The following is a 16,733-nucleotide window of genomic DNA, read 5'->3' as shown; positions in this document are numbered from 1 at the left end:
CCCCAGTGATTTTTGTTTACTTCTGCTTCAGAGATGCTACAAGATTAAAAGACATCATTGTTTTTGTGGTACCCTTCACAATTTTTTCACCCCCTTTGGCTTTCCCTCTAGTAATTCACCTTTGAAAATTACTCATTCTGAAAAACTGAAAACTCTTCTTTTACTCTTAAGCAGTGGCTGATAAATTGCTTGTTATAACCTCTAACTGTCAATAGCATTTGGTGAGATAAAAACCAGTCCTAAACATCCACTCAAGGTCTGGCTACACTTTAAATCCCAATTCACTGTTCTTGATGTATACATAGCATTTTCTGCACCAGTTTAAAAAAATTGAAGAAATTACATTAATTAAATAGAAACTTACTATAAATTACTTTAGATATACTAATAAAAAATAAGAATAGGATCTATATATACAGAGATTGCACTTTGTACATTATTGGTGCAATACAAATGATTAATAACAATGATAAGTCTTAAAATGTATATCAGTGCACACTCACAAGACATGCATATCTGCATGTGTATAAACTTTCCCAGCATGATATCTGACAGTATGTCTGCACTCTCCCACTAGGTTGCCCAAATATTAACAGTGGGCACATTAAAGAAATAATCAATGAAATTACTGGTTTTGTAGCTGAGATAATGTTAGTCAGCTGAGAGAAAAGAAATATAACTTCAGGACAGGAAAGAACCACTACAGAATGTAAAGCTACTGAACCAAGTCTTTGGCATCTGTATATATGCAGAAGTTCCTCATCTTTAATTGCAAATAGATATCCACCTTAAACATAATTCTTTTTTTATTTGGTTTGTTGGATGTAATGCAGGTTGATCATCTGAACTCATAAACTGATTCATTTTAAACATGATTCAAAGATGCCATGAAAACTTACTGATATTGAAGGAACTGGTCTTCTCCGAGTTAATTCCATAGCTGATAGTTTAATAACTAATGGATGGTAAAATATTTGCAAGTTACAAGAAAGCAAAAATAGCCTTTTATCTACCTCAGGTAAAATTCAAGGAGCACATCAGATCATCTGGAAACATCAAGTTATCTCAAAGAACTGGTAGCACTACATTTAAAGTGGGAAGCCATCTGCACATAGGTATTTTGGAAATTGTTGCTGCTGGTTATTATAATTGGCTTTTTTGTTATTGTACTGCTAAAGTACAGTAACTAAGGTCTGTCTACACAGCAGTGGAAGCAGCCTAGAGCTGCTAAGATAATGCAGATTAATTATTTAGCTATACTGTAGCCAAGAAAAAGAATTTAAAAATCTTTACTACTATTACTACCTTAAAAAACAAAACTTCTACAAACAAAATACATTCATGTTCTCTTGGTAAGCCTTACAGTAGTGCTCCATTCCTCTGGAAAGTCTCTCTCAAAGAATGAGACTATTATTTCCAAGGAAAGAGTCCCCTGCCCATGCTGCTTCTTGCAGAATCTATCTCTGCTTTATCTGGGGATTTATTTATTCTTCTGTTAATAAAAGAAATGCAATACTTCTTTACTTAATTTAACCTTGAAAGCAGCAGAGGTGATTTAAATTTAATTAAATTTAGGAAAATTAATCAAAAACACAGGATCCATAACTCCAGTCAGAACAGATATTAAAATAATTTCAACATTCTACACAAGGAGAAGAAACACTGTATCACATCCCAAGATTCAAACCATATAGGAACTACAACTTTTACTCAGACATATATGAGGCTGTTTCATAGCTTCATGTAAACACTAGGAACAAAACACACATTGTTACTTCCAATTAGTACCCTCTGCACTACAGGGAAAGGAGATGCTCTGTTGTTTTTTAGCTATACAATACCTACAAACTGCATGAAATAAGCTCTGCATTTATTTAACAAAAGTAATAAACAGGTAATAGTTCATAGGAATTTTGAGCATATCCTCATGAATATTTCCAAATCCTAAAGCAATATATTCTGAAAAACTAATTTAATCAACAACCCAGATTAGTCCCTAAATTTCAGGAACATAACTCAGACACACAAGCTACACAGGAGGTCATCTCCACTCCCTCTGCAATGGGCAAAGAAAGAAATGCAATAGTTAGGAGTCCAAATCACCTCTGGCAATCTTGCTTTCTTGTTATGTTCCTAATTCTCTTCAGAGTGCCTAAAATTTGGTGGGATTATTTATACCCAAATATGTGCATTTTCTCATCTAGTGAAGAGTCTACATAATTTTGCTAAACATGGAATGTTTTTAAACATCTGAAGAGTTGAAAAGATTATCCTTAAATGTACTCACAGCTAGGAAAAGAGTGAACATTTCAAGGGTGGCAAAACCTGAATAAGATTTTTTTAAAAGGACTTCATATTTATGTAAAATTGCTTTCTTAAGCAAAAATAGGCTATTAAAAATGTTAAAAGGTTCCTTCCATTCCCAGAAGATTATAGTTTGCCTCTGCTTCTACAGGATGAAAATGCAGTAGGCCAAAACACACTTATAAAAGCACTACTTACCCAGAAGAGATCTATTTCGCAATGGGTATTATTCTTACTATAAAAAATAGGAAATTTTGCAGAAGAATATTCCTAACTGTAGTGATTCTATACACCTTACATTTTATTTTCATTATTAGGTTGTTATGCTTTCAGAAGAAGATTCCCTACTTACTTCAGAGATGTGTAGAGCTATAGCATGTGTGAAACATATATTCAATTTAATATGAAGATAGATCTTCATCTGAATGAATTTAAAATTTCTAATGTCCAAAGAGGAACTTTCCCCCCCTCATTTTTATTAATCTATGATAGCACTGATGTGTCAAGAAAATATCCTTAAAGAATTTCACGAAGGGGAAAAAGCACACACATTTCTGCCTTGCCAGACAGTTCAAAATGCAGTACTTCACAGAGAAAAGAGCAATCTCCACTAAAGGGAAAATTACACAATAATTGACACCATATTTCAGAGAAACATTCTTCAAAATAATGGAATCTGTCTAAACATTTTTTGGGGGAAAGAGAAGGACATGGGACTATGGTAGAAATCAGAGCTAAAATGGATAGAAGAATGCACACCTAGACCACCCCATTGTCCAGAGGCAGATCCACCAAGGATGGATACAGCTTCCATGGGAGCACCTGCAGACGCTGTACAGACACCTCTGTGGCACGAGGTGTAGGGAGGATGTCACCACCATCACCCCACAAAACAGAGTGAAGCACAGCTCTCTGCCTCAAGAGTCAGAAGTTCATAGAGACAAGAGCAACAATGAGAAACAATTATTTGCCCTGTCTCAGTAATTGACATGTCAGCAGAGGACACTTCTGCAGTTTAGTTAAATCCCAGGAATTTTACTCCCTCTTTGATCCCCACCACATACCCCTTCAGCACTCATTTCCTTTGATGAAGTAGGGACTAACTTAAATACAGTATAAAGCTAGAGGTTAAAGACCTTAAATTTCAAAATCAGCTAAGTCTGCCTAAGCACTTCACTTCCAGTAAGTTATGAAGGTGCCATTCTCAAATGCAATAGTCCCATATGGTTTTACTGAAGTCTTACTCCAAAGTCTCAGAGACTGTTTTGCCCTCCTAGGTGTTACAGCAAGGGAAGAATGACTTCTTTCCCTTCTTCAAATGTGAAATTAAGCCCTCTGCTCTCCCCTCTTTAGTTGTGGGAACTGACAAAAGTTCTATTTTTCCTAAACGCTACTTCTTTCCTGGGACTGCCACAAGCCATGGCCTTGCTATAAGCCTGAATGCTTCAATTACACACACTTGTTAATTTCTCATTTGTAGAGTTTTAAGCTTAGGCTCATTTTTGATGGAAATTAAATTCTGATTTCTTCCTCCAGTGAGAAGAAGTATTTAGGGATTATCCTTCCCTTTAGTATATCCATCTTAAACTACAGTTCTCAACCATCCAGAGAACACTGATTCACAAAGTTTTCAGTATTGCAAAATGGGGTAGTGACCTTTATTGAAAATAAATCTTGTAACTTGTAAAGTTATTCATACACACAAAAAATTTGGAACAGGTAGCAATTTCATATTTATCATGCTTTCATTTCTATGTTGCCTCTCTTTTCACTTGCCTTACCTTAAGACTACTAAAACCAAAATATTTCAGAGCAAATTATTTAAAAGCTGAAATAGTTTTTTAAATATATCCGAACAAGACAGTTTGAAACTGCTGTAATTTTTCCTTTCTTTTCATGCTTACACTGTTTATAAAAAACCCAAACTTTTTAAACCATGTGAGGTTAAGTCTCCACCTAATTTTTCTCCATTAATTCTAACATTGATATCCACTTTCCTTGAATATGCCTATCATTCAAGCAGAAACGCAACTCTTGGCAAATAAAATTATCTTAATAACTGAAAACCAGAAGAAAAACTAGTCACAAATACATCATGCAGGCACAAAGCTGGCAGGCACACAAATGTGCCCTTCTCTAACATATTTCACTGTATTATCACACCATGTCCCATCATACGACTTCAAGTCATAGTAATTGCCAGAACTGGTGACCATGTTTAGGGCCAAATGAGTGCTTCCCTTCTTACCCTGAGCAAGCCTGAAAAAGTTGAAAGCACTCTACAAATGACAGCAGCAAGTAACACTTGAGTCCACATAAAGCTAATCATAACACTTCAGCAAAACCAAATTATTAGTTCAATTACTAAACCTGGTGTACAACACTACTTAAAGGATAATCCTGGAGGCCCAAGGGCCAGCCACCAGAGCTGTAACGCCTCGGCCCTGGAGAGGCTGAAGCAGGCAATGAGAAACTCCCCTCCAAGATTAGGGTCAGAAGTGCCTCCCTCCCATAGGCCTCTGCAGGGACATGGTAACGTCTCAAGTTCTATTGGTTTGTACAGCTGTTCCACCCCAGTTCAACCCCCGTTCTCACATATCTGTCAGAACTGGCCCGTTTGCTGCAGTTTCCCTACTGGTTCCCCTGGTTGGCTGCCCCCCGCTCCCCCACCCCATTCACCTGTTCCCACTGGTCCTTGACGCTCAGATAGACCCCTTTCCCCCATATAAAACCCTGTGCCCTCAGTCCACATCTGTCTTTGTCCCTGGACTCCCTTTGAAGTAATAAGAAGCTTTCAGATCTCCAAAGAAAGACCTGTCCTTCACCACTTCCATCAGCCACGGTGGCAAGCATGCTCTGGGCCCCGAAAGCGCTGCTCACTCTCAGAAGAGCCCATTGAAGCTCACCACTTCAGGTAATCTCTCCATCCAGCATTCAAAACAAATGCACATTTTTTTCCTTTCTCTGAAGCTACTGCAGCTCAATAAGTATTAAAAAGGCTGATCTATGAATGAAGAAAAATAGTTTTATGGCAATTTTTTTCTGTTTCACATGCTGTATTAAGCATTCAGGAAAGCAATTCAGCTTTAAAAAAAAAAAACAACAACAGCAACATCTAATCTAGTCACCAGGCAAAAGAAACATGAAGTATAAGGAGTTTTAATTTGGTGGGTTTTGTACTCACGTTTTCCTCCATTACTCAACAGCTCATTAAAGACAGAGCAATCACAGAATCGGTCAGGTTAGAAGAGATCACAGTGGTCACCTGGTCCAACATCCCTGACTGAGGAGCGTCTTCCTGCAACACATGGCATAGAACTGCATCCAGATGCAGATCTTCCCCAGAAAGATCAGAACATAAAGCTGGCCTGCATTTCATCAGCCTTAAGACAATGTATCTTTTTTGTACTTTCTTTCTTTTAAATTGAGACAAAAACCAGTAAATAACCAGTAGCTAACTTAAGTGTTAACAGAAAAAATGTAAAGTTCACCCCAACAATACTTAATAATGAGCTTAATAGTCAGCCTTAGTGAATACAGACCCATAGATGTTAACAGCAGCATCTTCAAAACCGAGTCCTACTTGGTGTTGAAGGATTAGGCCGTAAGTGGGTGAGAAGTTTAATATGGCTTAAATAACATCAGCTCAGTAGTTTCCCAAGTTGTTCAAAACAATAGCCCAAGCACACTCTCTGCAGATTTTATCTAAATTGCTCAAGACTTGGCTCTCCTGAAAACTACCTAGAGATCCCATTAAAGGCAATGATTTTTAAGATAGAGAATAAAGTAATAGCTTATATGATACCATCTCTTTGGGAGCTTTATGTTGTATTTGGGCAAAAATGGGAGTGTAAGATCATTGATATCTATCTACAATCTGAACTTTGAATAAAGATTGAATTAAATGAATGGATTAAATCAGGCTAATACCTTTATATGCACCAAATGAAAAAATAAGCTTTGATGATCATCAGAAAACCTGGTAAACTGTTTCCTTGCCTCATTTTAAGGCAGAGAAATTTGTGGAGTGCAGCTGGGAAGAAAGGCAGCAAAATGAAAACCCATCAACCAGCAGAAAACTATCAGTTGAAATAGAACGTCATGTGAACAGCTGAAGATCTTGGATGAAACTATTTGTGGAAATGCCTGTTTGGGCTCTTCTCATGGCTCTTCCCACTAGTGGGAACAGGGTGGGAGGAGACTACAGCCCCATCTCTTCCCTCTGCTCCTGAACAGCATGCAGGTGTGTGTCATAAGGAAGAGATTTCGCTTCAGGGTTCATTGTCCATAAGAATGCCAAAAGAAAAGATGACACTGAGACAGAAACATTAAAAAAAGTATTCCTTTTGTTTTGAGTCATTCAGCATGAATGAAATTTTATTTACCATAAAACTAGTAGTAAAATACAAAATTAACACTTTTTAATGGGTGGCTGCTTTAGAAGATGGCTCATTTTTAAGATCCTGAATTCTAATGCATTAAAGGTTGGCCTTTTCTGGCCTAAAAGATACCTCTGATGAGAGATTGCCATATGTCAAACTAGTTACAAACAAGAGAGTTTTGAGACTGCTAAAAGACATTTCTTACAGAATCTAGCCTGAGATAAAACGGCAGATGACAATCCACTCCATTTGCTCACATTTCCTGAGTGCATCTCTCTAAGCACTAGGGAGTCCTTGGGTGACAGGACAAGGGGTTTGCACATGCCCTTGGCTAGAGTCAAAGCAGGATGTGTGCTTCTGCCATAAGGTGTTATTAGGAGAAGCTGATTGCACTGCCTGAAATCTAGCCTTGTAAATGACATACAACAATGAAAAACCTTCTAGAGCATACAGTTAAATGAGTTCAGATCGATTTTCTTAAGAACACACCAGCATCACAAGAAACTGAAGGTCTGTTCCCTTCCTGCTACAATTGCCCAGTCTTGTCACTACTGTATCAACAGCAGTACAGCTCTGTAAGTAACTATAAAAGTTTAAGGAGAGCTGGGTCAACTCTGAAAATGCAGCTAAATTGCCTCCTCTTTTACCTTTCAGAAGACTTTATCCCATGCACTCAGCTTTGCAGCTGCCCCAGTTGTTTCCACACTGACCTATAGATTTATTTTAATAAGATGAGTAAATAAAATGTGTAATAGTATAGTACAAGGGAAACACCCTTCCAGCTCTTCACTACTTCCAGTAATGTGTGTAAATGTGAAGGCTCAAAACCAGGAAAGAGACAAGTTTGGTAAGAGAGTCATCACCCTGGGCTTTTTCCTACACACATTACTCCCTCTCTTTCAAGGTCCCCTCAAGGTAGAGTACATATTCTATAGTGCCCTTCTATGGTCACGATACAGAATTGAACCAAGCTTATACAATATACATGACTTGTGTGCAATAAATGACAGAATACAAATGCTTTGAATTCCTTACTCTGCATATATGGCTATGTTTTAGTACAGCATCCACATTTACATCATAATTTCCATGGGTCTATATAAACAGGCATGAAGATAAACAGGCACTCTTCCCATGCAGAACTGTAAGAATTCACCCAGAAGCCTTGCTCTGTAAATTATTTCAGATGTATTTTAATGAAGCCATAAAAGATATTAGCAAGTGTGCCAGGAACTTTAGTTTTAAATTATTATGATCTGTTACTCTAACAGAAGTTATTAGTATTATTTAACCCCACTGGTGTACTTAAAATGAAAATAGTTTCAAGTTTTTTTCAATAGGTTTTGTCTCTATAATATTTTTTCCAGAACACCCTTCCTGTTTAGCCTTCTGGTCTCTAGCTTTGTATACAGAGAAAGACACCAAAATAACCCAGGCTTTCAAATTATCCTATCTTTCAGAATGAAAAGTAAGCATGAATCTAACAATGCTTTATTAACCTTTTCATTCCAAATTACAGGAAGATTAATTCATAAATTAAATAGCATGTAAAAAATTGCAAGGAAAGCAACATCCACCCTTGCTTTTACCATTTCATGATTTCAGAACAAAAAAATCCCAGTAAACTATTAGCTGCTGCAATTCTTAGCAGCACCATAAAAATAATACTCAAATTTGTTGAAAAAACATATTCTTTAAAGCTTTTCAGGCTGCATATATATATATATATATATATACAAGAAAACAGAAACAATGCTTTTTATGTCCTCTGCAAAGGGAAGAAATGACAAATTCAAACAGATTCAGCATAGCCTTGCCTGGGACACTAAACAGTAGGTATGCAGGAGGGCCTCTGCAGCAACCAGGCGGGAGGGAGAGCTAACAGAGCTGGCCAAGGTAAGGCAGATGTGTGGTCAGAAACACCACGGCAAGCGTGAACCCAATCTCAAACCCACCTCCCAAGGGCAGTTCTATGAACAGAACTAAGTCTGTTCAGGACCTTCATCATGCTTTCAAAATTTTCAGGGCATGTTTTCCATCAAAATAAAACTAGATGCAACATTCCCACGGTCTTATTATTCAAACTATGCTTCTACCTCTCCTAGGCAGCACGTTCTTGACACTGCCCTGCACTTGAATCCCCTTTGTCTACAGGACCTTCCTCACAAACCTCTCAGTCTTTCCTCAGCCACACCTCTAGAAGATAAGAATTTTCCATTCTGCATACACATCCAGCATTCCTTGCTCCTTGGCACATGCACATGAATTACATTCTAACAGACTCATGTTAACATGATCTCAGCCATGCTCTATCCTTTGCCACTATGCCTGTATGTTTACACACAGACAACTGACCAAAACAACATGCACATCACACCTGATGCGAATGCTGGGACAAGTCCCCACAGGCTCTCAACCATTGCCAGTGGCCTCCCAGCCATTACTTCTGAGTGCTGGCAGCTCAGCAGTTCTTTATCCATTTTATTGTTACTGTACAGTTTGAATTTTAGAATTAATTTTAGTTACGTAACAATAAATCAAGGACCTAACCAAATGTTAGCTATATAAATAGTGTGCTTTCACTTTGACAGCCAAGACACAAAAACCAAGCAAGTAATCCACTGCTTCAGGTTAACAATTTCCTTTTGGCAAGAGTCTAACTAATACAAAACTGGTCTAGCAGCAAAGTAAGTGATGCAATCTTAATTGGAGGCAGTGTAACCATCTCCTCACACAATGAGAACACCACACTACTACTAAATTATTTCTATAGCATATATGTTACGTGAGAGATCTATGGTTTTTAATATAAGCTTTTAGGCATGATCACTTCTAAAAGCAGACAAAAGTCAGAGTTTAAGCAGAGGTGGTGATATGGTAAAGCCAAGCTTGGAAATATCCTCCACACTGACTTGATACAATGACAAATTGAAAATATAGGTAATTTAAAAAAAAAGTTTTAAACATACTCAACTCAAAACCATAGAGGAGTCTCTTCAACAAGCCCTGGGTATCTGAGAGGCTTTAAGATGTTGCTGACCCAGGTGCTTAATCTCCTGCCACAGTTTAGGAGGCTGTATGGAAGGACAAGAAAAGGGGATATGTTCTGTGCCCAGGTCTCAGGATCTGATTCCCAGCCTCCACATCAGCACACAGCCCCCTAAAAGGAATGTGAGCTCAGGTGAGAGAAGTGAACTGAGGTGCAGGTATTGCTCCTCCATACAGACTGCAATCTCAGGGGTGGGGAGAAGCGACCAGCTGGCACCATCTTTAACTACAGCATTTAAAGCTTCTAGAGTACATCTGTAAGAGCCATTTGTGAATAAATTTCAGCATAAGAGTTTGTAGAATTGAGAACTTCATACGTAAAGATTACAATGAAAACACAATAGATAAAAGCACAAAAAGCTACACAGGCTGATTGATAATGTAAATGTGAGAGGGAATTATCATGGGTAAACGTAACCTTTTCTTCATTAACACCACACACCACAGCCAGGGAGAAAACAACTGAGACTTCGAAACCTACTACACTTGCAAGCCAATCTGTTTCCCCAATATAAAAAACAGCTCATGACATAAAAGGTTATTATTTTGTTTCACTATTTATTTTAACAGAAATACATGAGAATTAATTTAGCTTTCTGGCTAGAGGCAAAAAACTACAGACAATGCAACCCCATTTTTAATTTGTTGTCTTACCTAAAACTAGAAATAACAGCATTAAAAAGTGACAACAAATTTGTGTAGAAAATTGTGTGCTTCAGCTTGTCCTCTGGATTTTAACTTTCCAACTATCATTCCCAACACTAACCTACTGCCATCATTTGCTCTTTTCCCCTCTCATATTTGTCCTTTCTGCCCGTGACTTCTCCACCATAAGTTTCTGCTGTCAGAAGGTCTTTCCTTATTTATTCATTTTACCAGCTCAACGTCTAACCCTGGATTTCTACTACAGCCTTCCTTTCTTATCTCCAATCCTTCTTTACAAATCCTTCTGGGTTTACATTGGCTAATTCATCAGCCTTTCTTCCCAATTCTGCCTCTTTTTTGATTGTAAATCACACTCAGTGAAGGATGATGACAAGAACAATCACAACGTATGAATGAACAATATTTTGATGATGCATATATTATATTTAAAACTGCAAAAAATCTTGGGACACAATAAACTGTATTGTGCAAAGCTCCACTGTATCACTGCAGTGTGTGTTTAGAAAGCCAGAATCAAACTTAAAAAAATCACTAATGATGACTTTTGCCCTGTGGCTAAAAAAACGCAAAACAAATGAGAAACAAAGGAATTAGCACTGTCCCTGTCAGGAATGCCTCAAGTATTTACTCAACTCACTGATTACAGGGGTGTCTGTGCACAGCTAGTGATATAAAAGCACCTGGGATTCCATGACATTTTCCCATGACCTTCAAACAAAATTCTAAAGAATAAAAATGTATTAGGAATCATAGGCTGTTGCAGATAATTCTGCATTATTAAAGCTGCATTAATGCAAGTTCTATTTGAATGACCATCTATGTTTGTCATTACAGGCAACAACAGCTGCTTACTCTACAGCAAACACATTTTTTCTAGAACTACCTTTCTTTCCTGTTTTCTTTTCAAAAGGAAAAAAAATTGTTACCTGCTTACTTTGTGCGTCAAAAAATACTTCAAGAATAAACCTGATAATTAAAGAGTTATAACAGATACGGTTTCTTTATCTCCTCTACCAACCATGCCACAAGGTTTATGTTTTACATAATACTGCACTGATATATAGCATCATCAGTTAGTTAACTAAAAGCAGTTTCACTGTGCCTATGATTGATCAACTATGGGACTATTAAAACATTAAAAATGTTAATCTTTGTAATAATCTCCTGAATTTTTTTTATATTAATTTAAACCATGGATCATTTTAATATTTAATCATTGCAGACTTCACTTGGAATAAGGATAGCCATTCACTGAAAAGCACTTCATTTTTTATTTTGAAAAATGATCAGCTAGTATTTATTTTGTAAATCTCTTCACATATTTTCCTCAAGCAAAGTAAACCTGCAAGCAAATGAAAAAATCCACAAGAGCAGAAAAATTTAAGGCAGAGTTTGGGTCAGAAAACATTGACTCTCACACTCCTGTTTCCCAGGAGTAACTGCATTACAAGAGTCATACTGTATGAGAGTCAGAGGACTGGGGGAGACTCCTACTGCAAATGGAAATGACTGCCTTCTTTGTCTACATCTTACAATCACCTATGTTGCATTCTCTTCACATATCTCATAACATGTAAACATAATAATTCACTTTTTCTTCACACTTAACAGAGAGATTTTTAATAAGCAATCCAATTCTGGAGCATTAGCCCAACTCCTATCCTCTCCTGTAAATCACAGGTTGTCTTGCTTAATGTGAAATTTATATTAATATGGAAATATCCCAAAGAAAGAAACCCAACAACTTCCTAGTCATGATAAAAACTCAAAGAAACTCTAAAATTCTAACTGTGATTAACAATAACTATTCTTCATGATATCAATTAATTTTGAAAAGTATTTAAAATTATCTAACCAAAACTAATTCATGGTCTAGAGAAACAAATTTCACAGAAAAATTCAAGAACACTGCACTGCAAAAATAGAATCCAAAGAAAACACCTCTTGTCTTGTTTTCTGGATGTTCTCTGGAGCTACTGCCATAAAGTATACACTGAGCTTCAGGTGTGCTTTAGACTGGGCGGCAAGAATTTGGCTGAAGTATTTGAATTAAGTAAATCCTAACAATAGCCTGAGTGGTACCAGAGGTTAATGTATTAGCTTACATGACTAGATTTCATTCTGTATTTTTGACCAATAGTGAGGTAGAAGATTTTCAAACTGGCACACAAACTGGCTTCCTAATCTGAAGAGGCTGCAGAGTCTAAGAGCAACAGCTACAAAATCCAGAACGGGCAGAAGTGAGTGTAGCAACTTCCAATGCACATAAACTTACTCTGCATAGTTCAAATTCATGGAAAAAAGCCCACAGCTAACCAAGCAAAACCAGTAGTAAAGGCACTGCCTTTACTCCCCATTTTATGAAGAAAGTATTTATCTCCTTGTGTATTACCTTTCACTAAAGTATGCTCTTAAGGAACAATGTATGGAAAAATCCTGGTCATCCAATGTGATACAGTAATAAACTCTGGAACTCAGTTGCTTGTACCTGAAATGGAAGATATAATCCTGTTTATATGACTTTATAAAAGCCACATATATGTCCTTGTATAAAATTCAGTGTAAGACTTAAAGCTAAACACATAAGGAACTCTACCACTGTTGAAAGGCATCTCTGCTTTAGTAATCTGATTTGAAGTAATCTTTCAAAACCTAGATATCTGAAGAGATCGCACATTTGCATTGAGAAAGTATTTTCTGTATTGTTTTTGCAAATACAAAATACTACTTTAAGCACAGTAAATTAGTTGTAGGACATTGTGGTAATCTCTTCTTGGCTACATAAATTCACAGAATTCCTGAGACTGTTGATGGACCTTCTGAGGTCATCTACTTGTGCTCATCTATTCCTGCTCAAGCAGGTTTAGCTAGAAGACTTACTCATAAATAATATCTGAAGTAGACTTACATCTTTCCAACTTTCACAATGACATATAAGTCCTAGAGGATAAATTGTATTAATGAATGATGAAAGACAATCATGTGAACAAAAAAACTGGCCACATTTTTCTTTAGGTGAGCAGACAAGCTATTTTCTGAACAATGGCTTGTCTCCAGCCAGTTTTGTACCAAAGAGTGAAGTGATTCAGCCAAGGGTGACGTGCCAAAATGCAGTACTTAAAAAATGGTTCCATTTTCCCCACATTTGTAGAATTTAGTCTATCTCTTAAACATCATTTTATACAGTTTTCCACTACAGAAATACATCTTTAATGGCAAGTACGCTTCCATTCTGATTAGCTCTTTAGCAACGAGCCTGGGCCCCACAGGAAGGAACTCAAAACCTATAGCATGCAATTGAATTACTGAGTGTGAACGTGTGTGCTGCATATACAGCCCAATTACACCATAGGCTCTTTCAGAGGGGGTTTCTGATACTACTATGATCTGTCCTTGTAACTGTGTGGGGATGGAAGGTGGAGCAGCTTGAGAGCCACATCAACAGTGTGGCAGAGAATCCCCGGCCAACACTTCACATTTAGAAGCTTTTGCAGCTCACATATTCTCACACATTTTTGTCCAGGATTTTCTGAGCACAGCCATGACCAGAGCCCTCTGCAGAGAACACAAAGACGTCCAATGTACCCGGAACACATCACGCCTATAAGGCAAACACAGCCAGCTCAACACTCCGGGTTGGATCAGATTTACTGCACACCCACAGCCAGCCGAACACATCCAGCAGCACGACACGGCCCGCTCTCACTGCACGTGGGCGGTCAGCACACACAGAGCAGCGGATTGTCCAGCTCCAGACACCCTAAAACCTCACAAGACAGAGTTTCGCACAAATACCCAACAAAAGGCCGGCAGCCTGTGAGCAGTCGTGCTCACGATGGAAAACCGTGAGCTATCCTCCCATGGAGGCACTGCAGGCTTCGGCCAGCTCGGCCCCGCTGCGTGCCTGGGCCAGGCCTTGATCACGTCCCCGCCGAGGACAGCTCGGTGAGGGGTTTGTTTCCCTTCAGTTTGGCTGCCTGGTCAGGGTCGTACTTCTTCGAGCACGGAAAAGCAGCCCCGGCAGTGGAGGGGGCCCAGCACAGTGAAACGCAACACCGAAGGCCACCGCAGGACAGCGCAGCACGGCAGCCATCCCGCCCACGCCCAATATGGCGGCCGCACGGCCGACCCTCTCCCACGCCAGTCCCCCCAGCTGGCGCTCCGGGGGCGGGGCCGCCCGGATTGACAGCGCGCTCCGGCCAATCGCGGGGCCGCGCGCTTCCCGCCGGCCAATGGCAGGGCGGGCCCGCGGCGGTCAGCGCTCGCGCTCCCTGCCCGCGGGCCAATGGCGGCGCCCCCGCGGCGCGAGAGGGGCCGGGGCCGGAGCCAGGGCAGCCCCGCTCGGGCCCGCCGGCCGCGGCCGCTCGCCCGCCCCGGGACGCGGCGCGGTACCTCGGGCCGAGCGGCACAGCTCCGCCTCCTCCCTCCTCCCTCGCCGGGGCGACTTCCTGTGCTAGCGGGGCTCCCGCCACCTCCTGCCCGAGCGTCCCCGCCTCCCAGGCCCGCCCGCAGTGCCCCGGCCCCACTGCGCTTGCGGCGGCTCCCGCTCGCCTGTGGTGCTCAGTGTGTCGCAGGGTTTCCCAGGGACGGTGCTGGGTTCCTCCAGACTTGTAGAGCGAAAAGCAATTAGCCACTTTCACATTGTACAATCACAGGATGGTTTGGGTTGGAAGTGGCCATAAAAAATCATCTAGTTCAGCATCCCATCATCACAAGCCAAGTGGGAACTTAGATTAGAAGTCCTAAAAACAAAACACATGGAAAATTATGAACTCCCTACAGGTAATTCTGCGGGTCCCTTGAGATGGTGCTTGGTCTTCTGCAACAGATAATTCTTTTATTTCTGTGCAAGAAGCAAGCCTCTGACTCTCAACAGTTTACTGATTAATGTTGAAAGTGCATGCCTTGGTTCTTGCAAAATGGCACTTGATGACCAAGTGTAGCACTCCCTTGTAAGGAAAGATACACAGAAAAAGAAATACTGGAATTTGTTTACCTCTGCAGCTTTGGAAGTCAAAGCCGTACAGAGGTGAACTTTCCCATCTTTCTAGATGACATGCATGTACAGTGCAAAATGAGCTTGCAGAGAAATTATTACTCAGAGTGTGTGTCCTGCATGCATACCAAACCACCGTTTTCTCCAGCCATTTCTATAGCAAGATTAATAGATGCTTTAAATGATACGGCTTCCATAGAAGAATAGCCTGTCCTGATTTTGAGTCATGAGACAAAATACCTTTTTTGTAGCCTTTTCTTTTGTCAAGAAATCTCACACTGAAGATGTTCAGCTGCTTCGAATGTGGCAATTCACTGGACACAACATTACGTATTCTTCCCAAGAAATCTTGTGCCTCTCTGGAACTGGAGTTGGCACAACCACCGTGGGCACCTTCTGATTTTTCAGTGTTCAGATTTTTCAACAATAATTTTATTTCATCCATACTCCTGATGGTAGGGCAGAAACTCTATATGTGTGAAGTATTTTAATATTTAATTTTGATTCCATGATTGTTCTAATATGATTTACTTAAACCCAAGTCATGATTATGCTCATGGATTTTTGCATATGGTATTATGAAAAAAACAGCAATCATATTCAAACAGGCATTACATGGGATTTTTGACGGTAAAATCACAACCAGAAAAATTCCATGAAGAAATATCAGAATTAGTGTTCTCGGCTACATTGTTTTGTATTATCTGAACCACTGCTGAGGACTTTGTCCATGTGAGTCTTAGTAGCAAAATACATCTGGTTCTAGTTCAGTTTCACCTAATTTGACCTAATCACAATATTAATTTCACTACTCAATTGTTCTTCTAAGTAATAAACTGTGTATGCCCAGCAGCCTCAATACTTAATCTGTAAAAAAGCCATAAGGAATTATGACTTCATGAAAAAGAGCTCTATAAGCACTGAGATGTTTTCATCATTTTAGTTTCACTTTTTCATGTCTTCATTCTTAATCCTCATTTTATGGGAAAATTGTTTGTTTCCCACTGCGATATTTTTCTGCAAGAAAAAAATTATGATTCACACTGGTCAGAATGGAAAAGTTAGAAGGGCAGTGACTTTTAGACAACGAAGTGCTACTGACAAGCTTGCTGTGTTTTGTGGGATTAGAAGCAGCCTGGGTGGAGTATATGTGTCCTAGGATGTTTTTAATCTGTTTCTCACAGGTAGTAATAGAAGTACCATTATTGTTATGTGACTGCAACTGCAATGTATGTGAATCAGAGAGGATTTTTTGTTGATTTTGCCCCACCCATCAGTTTGCTGTCATATCCCTGGATCAGATTAGAGTAAAACTCCAAATGTATTTTTAAATTACA

The 16,733-nt window shown here is 39.3% G+C and overlaps 1 protein-coding gene across 2 annotated transcripts in view; it reads right to left on the bottom strand.

The window, feature by feature from the left end:
- TRIQK (triple QxxK/R motif containing) overlaps window positions 1–14,818 on the bottom strand; it is a 58,031-nt gene extending 43,213 nt beyond the window's left edge. The window contains exons 1-2 of one of the 2 annotated variants that reach the window (XM_058814294.1): window positions 14,793–14,818; window positions 12,793–12,888 (exon numbers count right to left, since the gene is read on the bottom strand). The gene's annotated coding sequence lies outside the window, so the exon portion shown is untranslated. Of the gene's footprint in view, window positions 1–5,488; window positions 5,603–12,792; window positions 12,889–14,792 lie in introns of those variants that run through there. The other variant, XM_058814302.1, reaches the window with a different exon arrangement.
- Between the last annotated feature and the right edge of the window lie 1,915 nt (window positions 14,819–16,733).

This window comes from Ammospiza caudacuta, chromosome 1, assembly GCF_027887145.1.
Source record: "Ammospiza caudacuta isolate bAmmCau1 chromosome 1, bAmmCau1.pri, whole genome shotgun sequence".
NCBI classification, from domain to species: Eukaryota; Metazoa; Chordata; class Aves; order Passeriformes; family Passerellidae; genus Ammospiza; species Ammospiza caudacuta.
The sequence above is the reverse complement of the archived record's forward strand: the minus strand, read 5'-3'. Positions and strand labels throughout refer to the sequence as shown.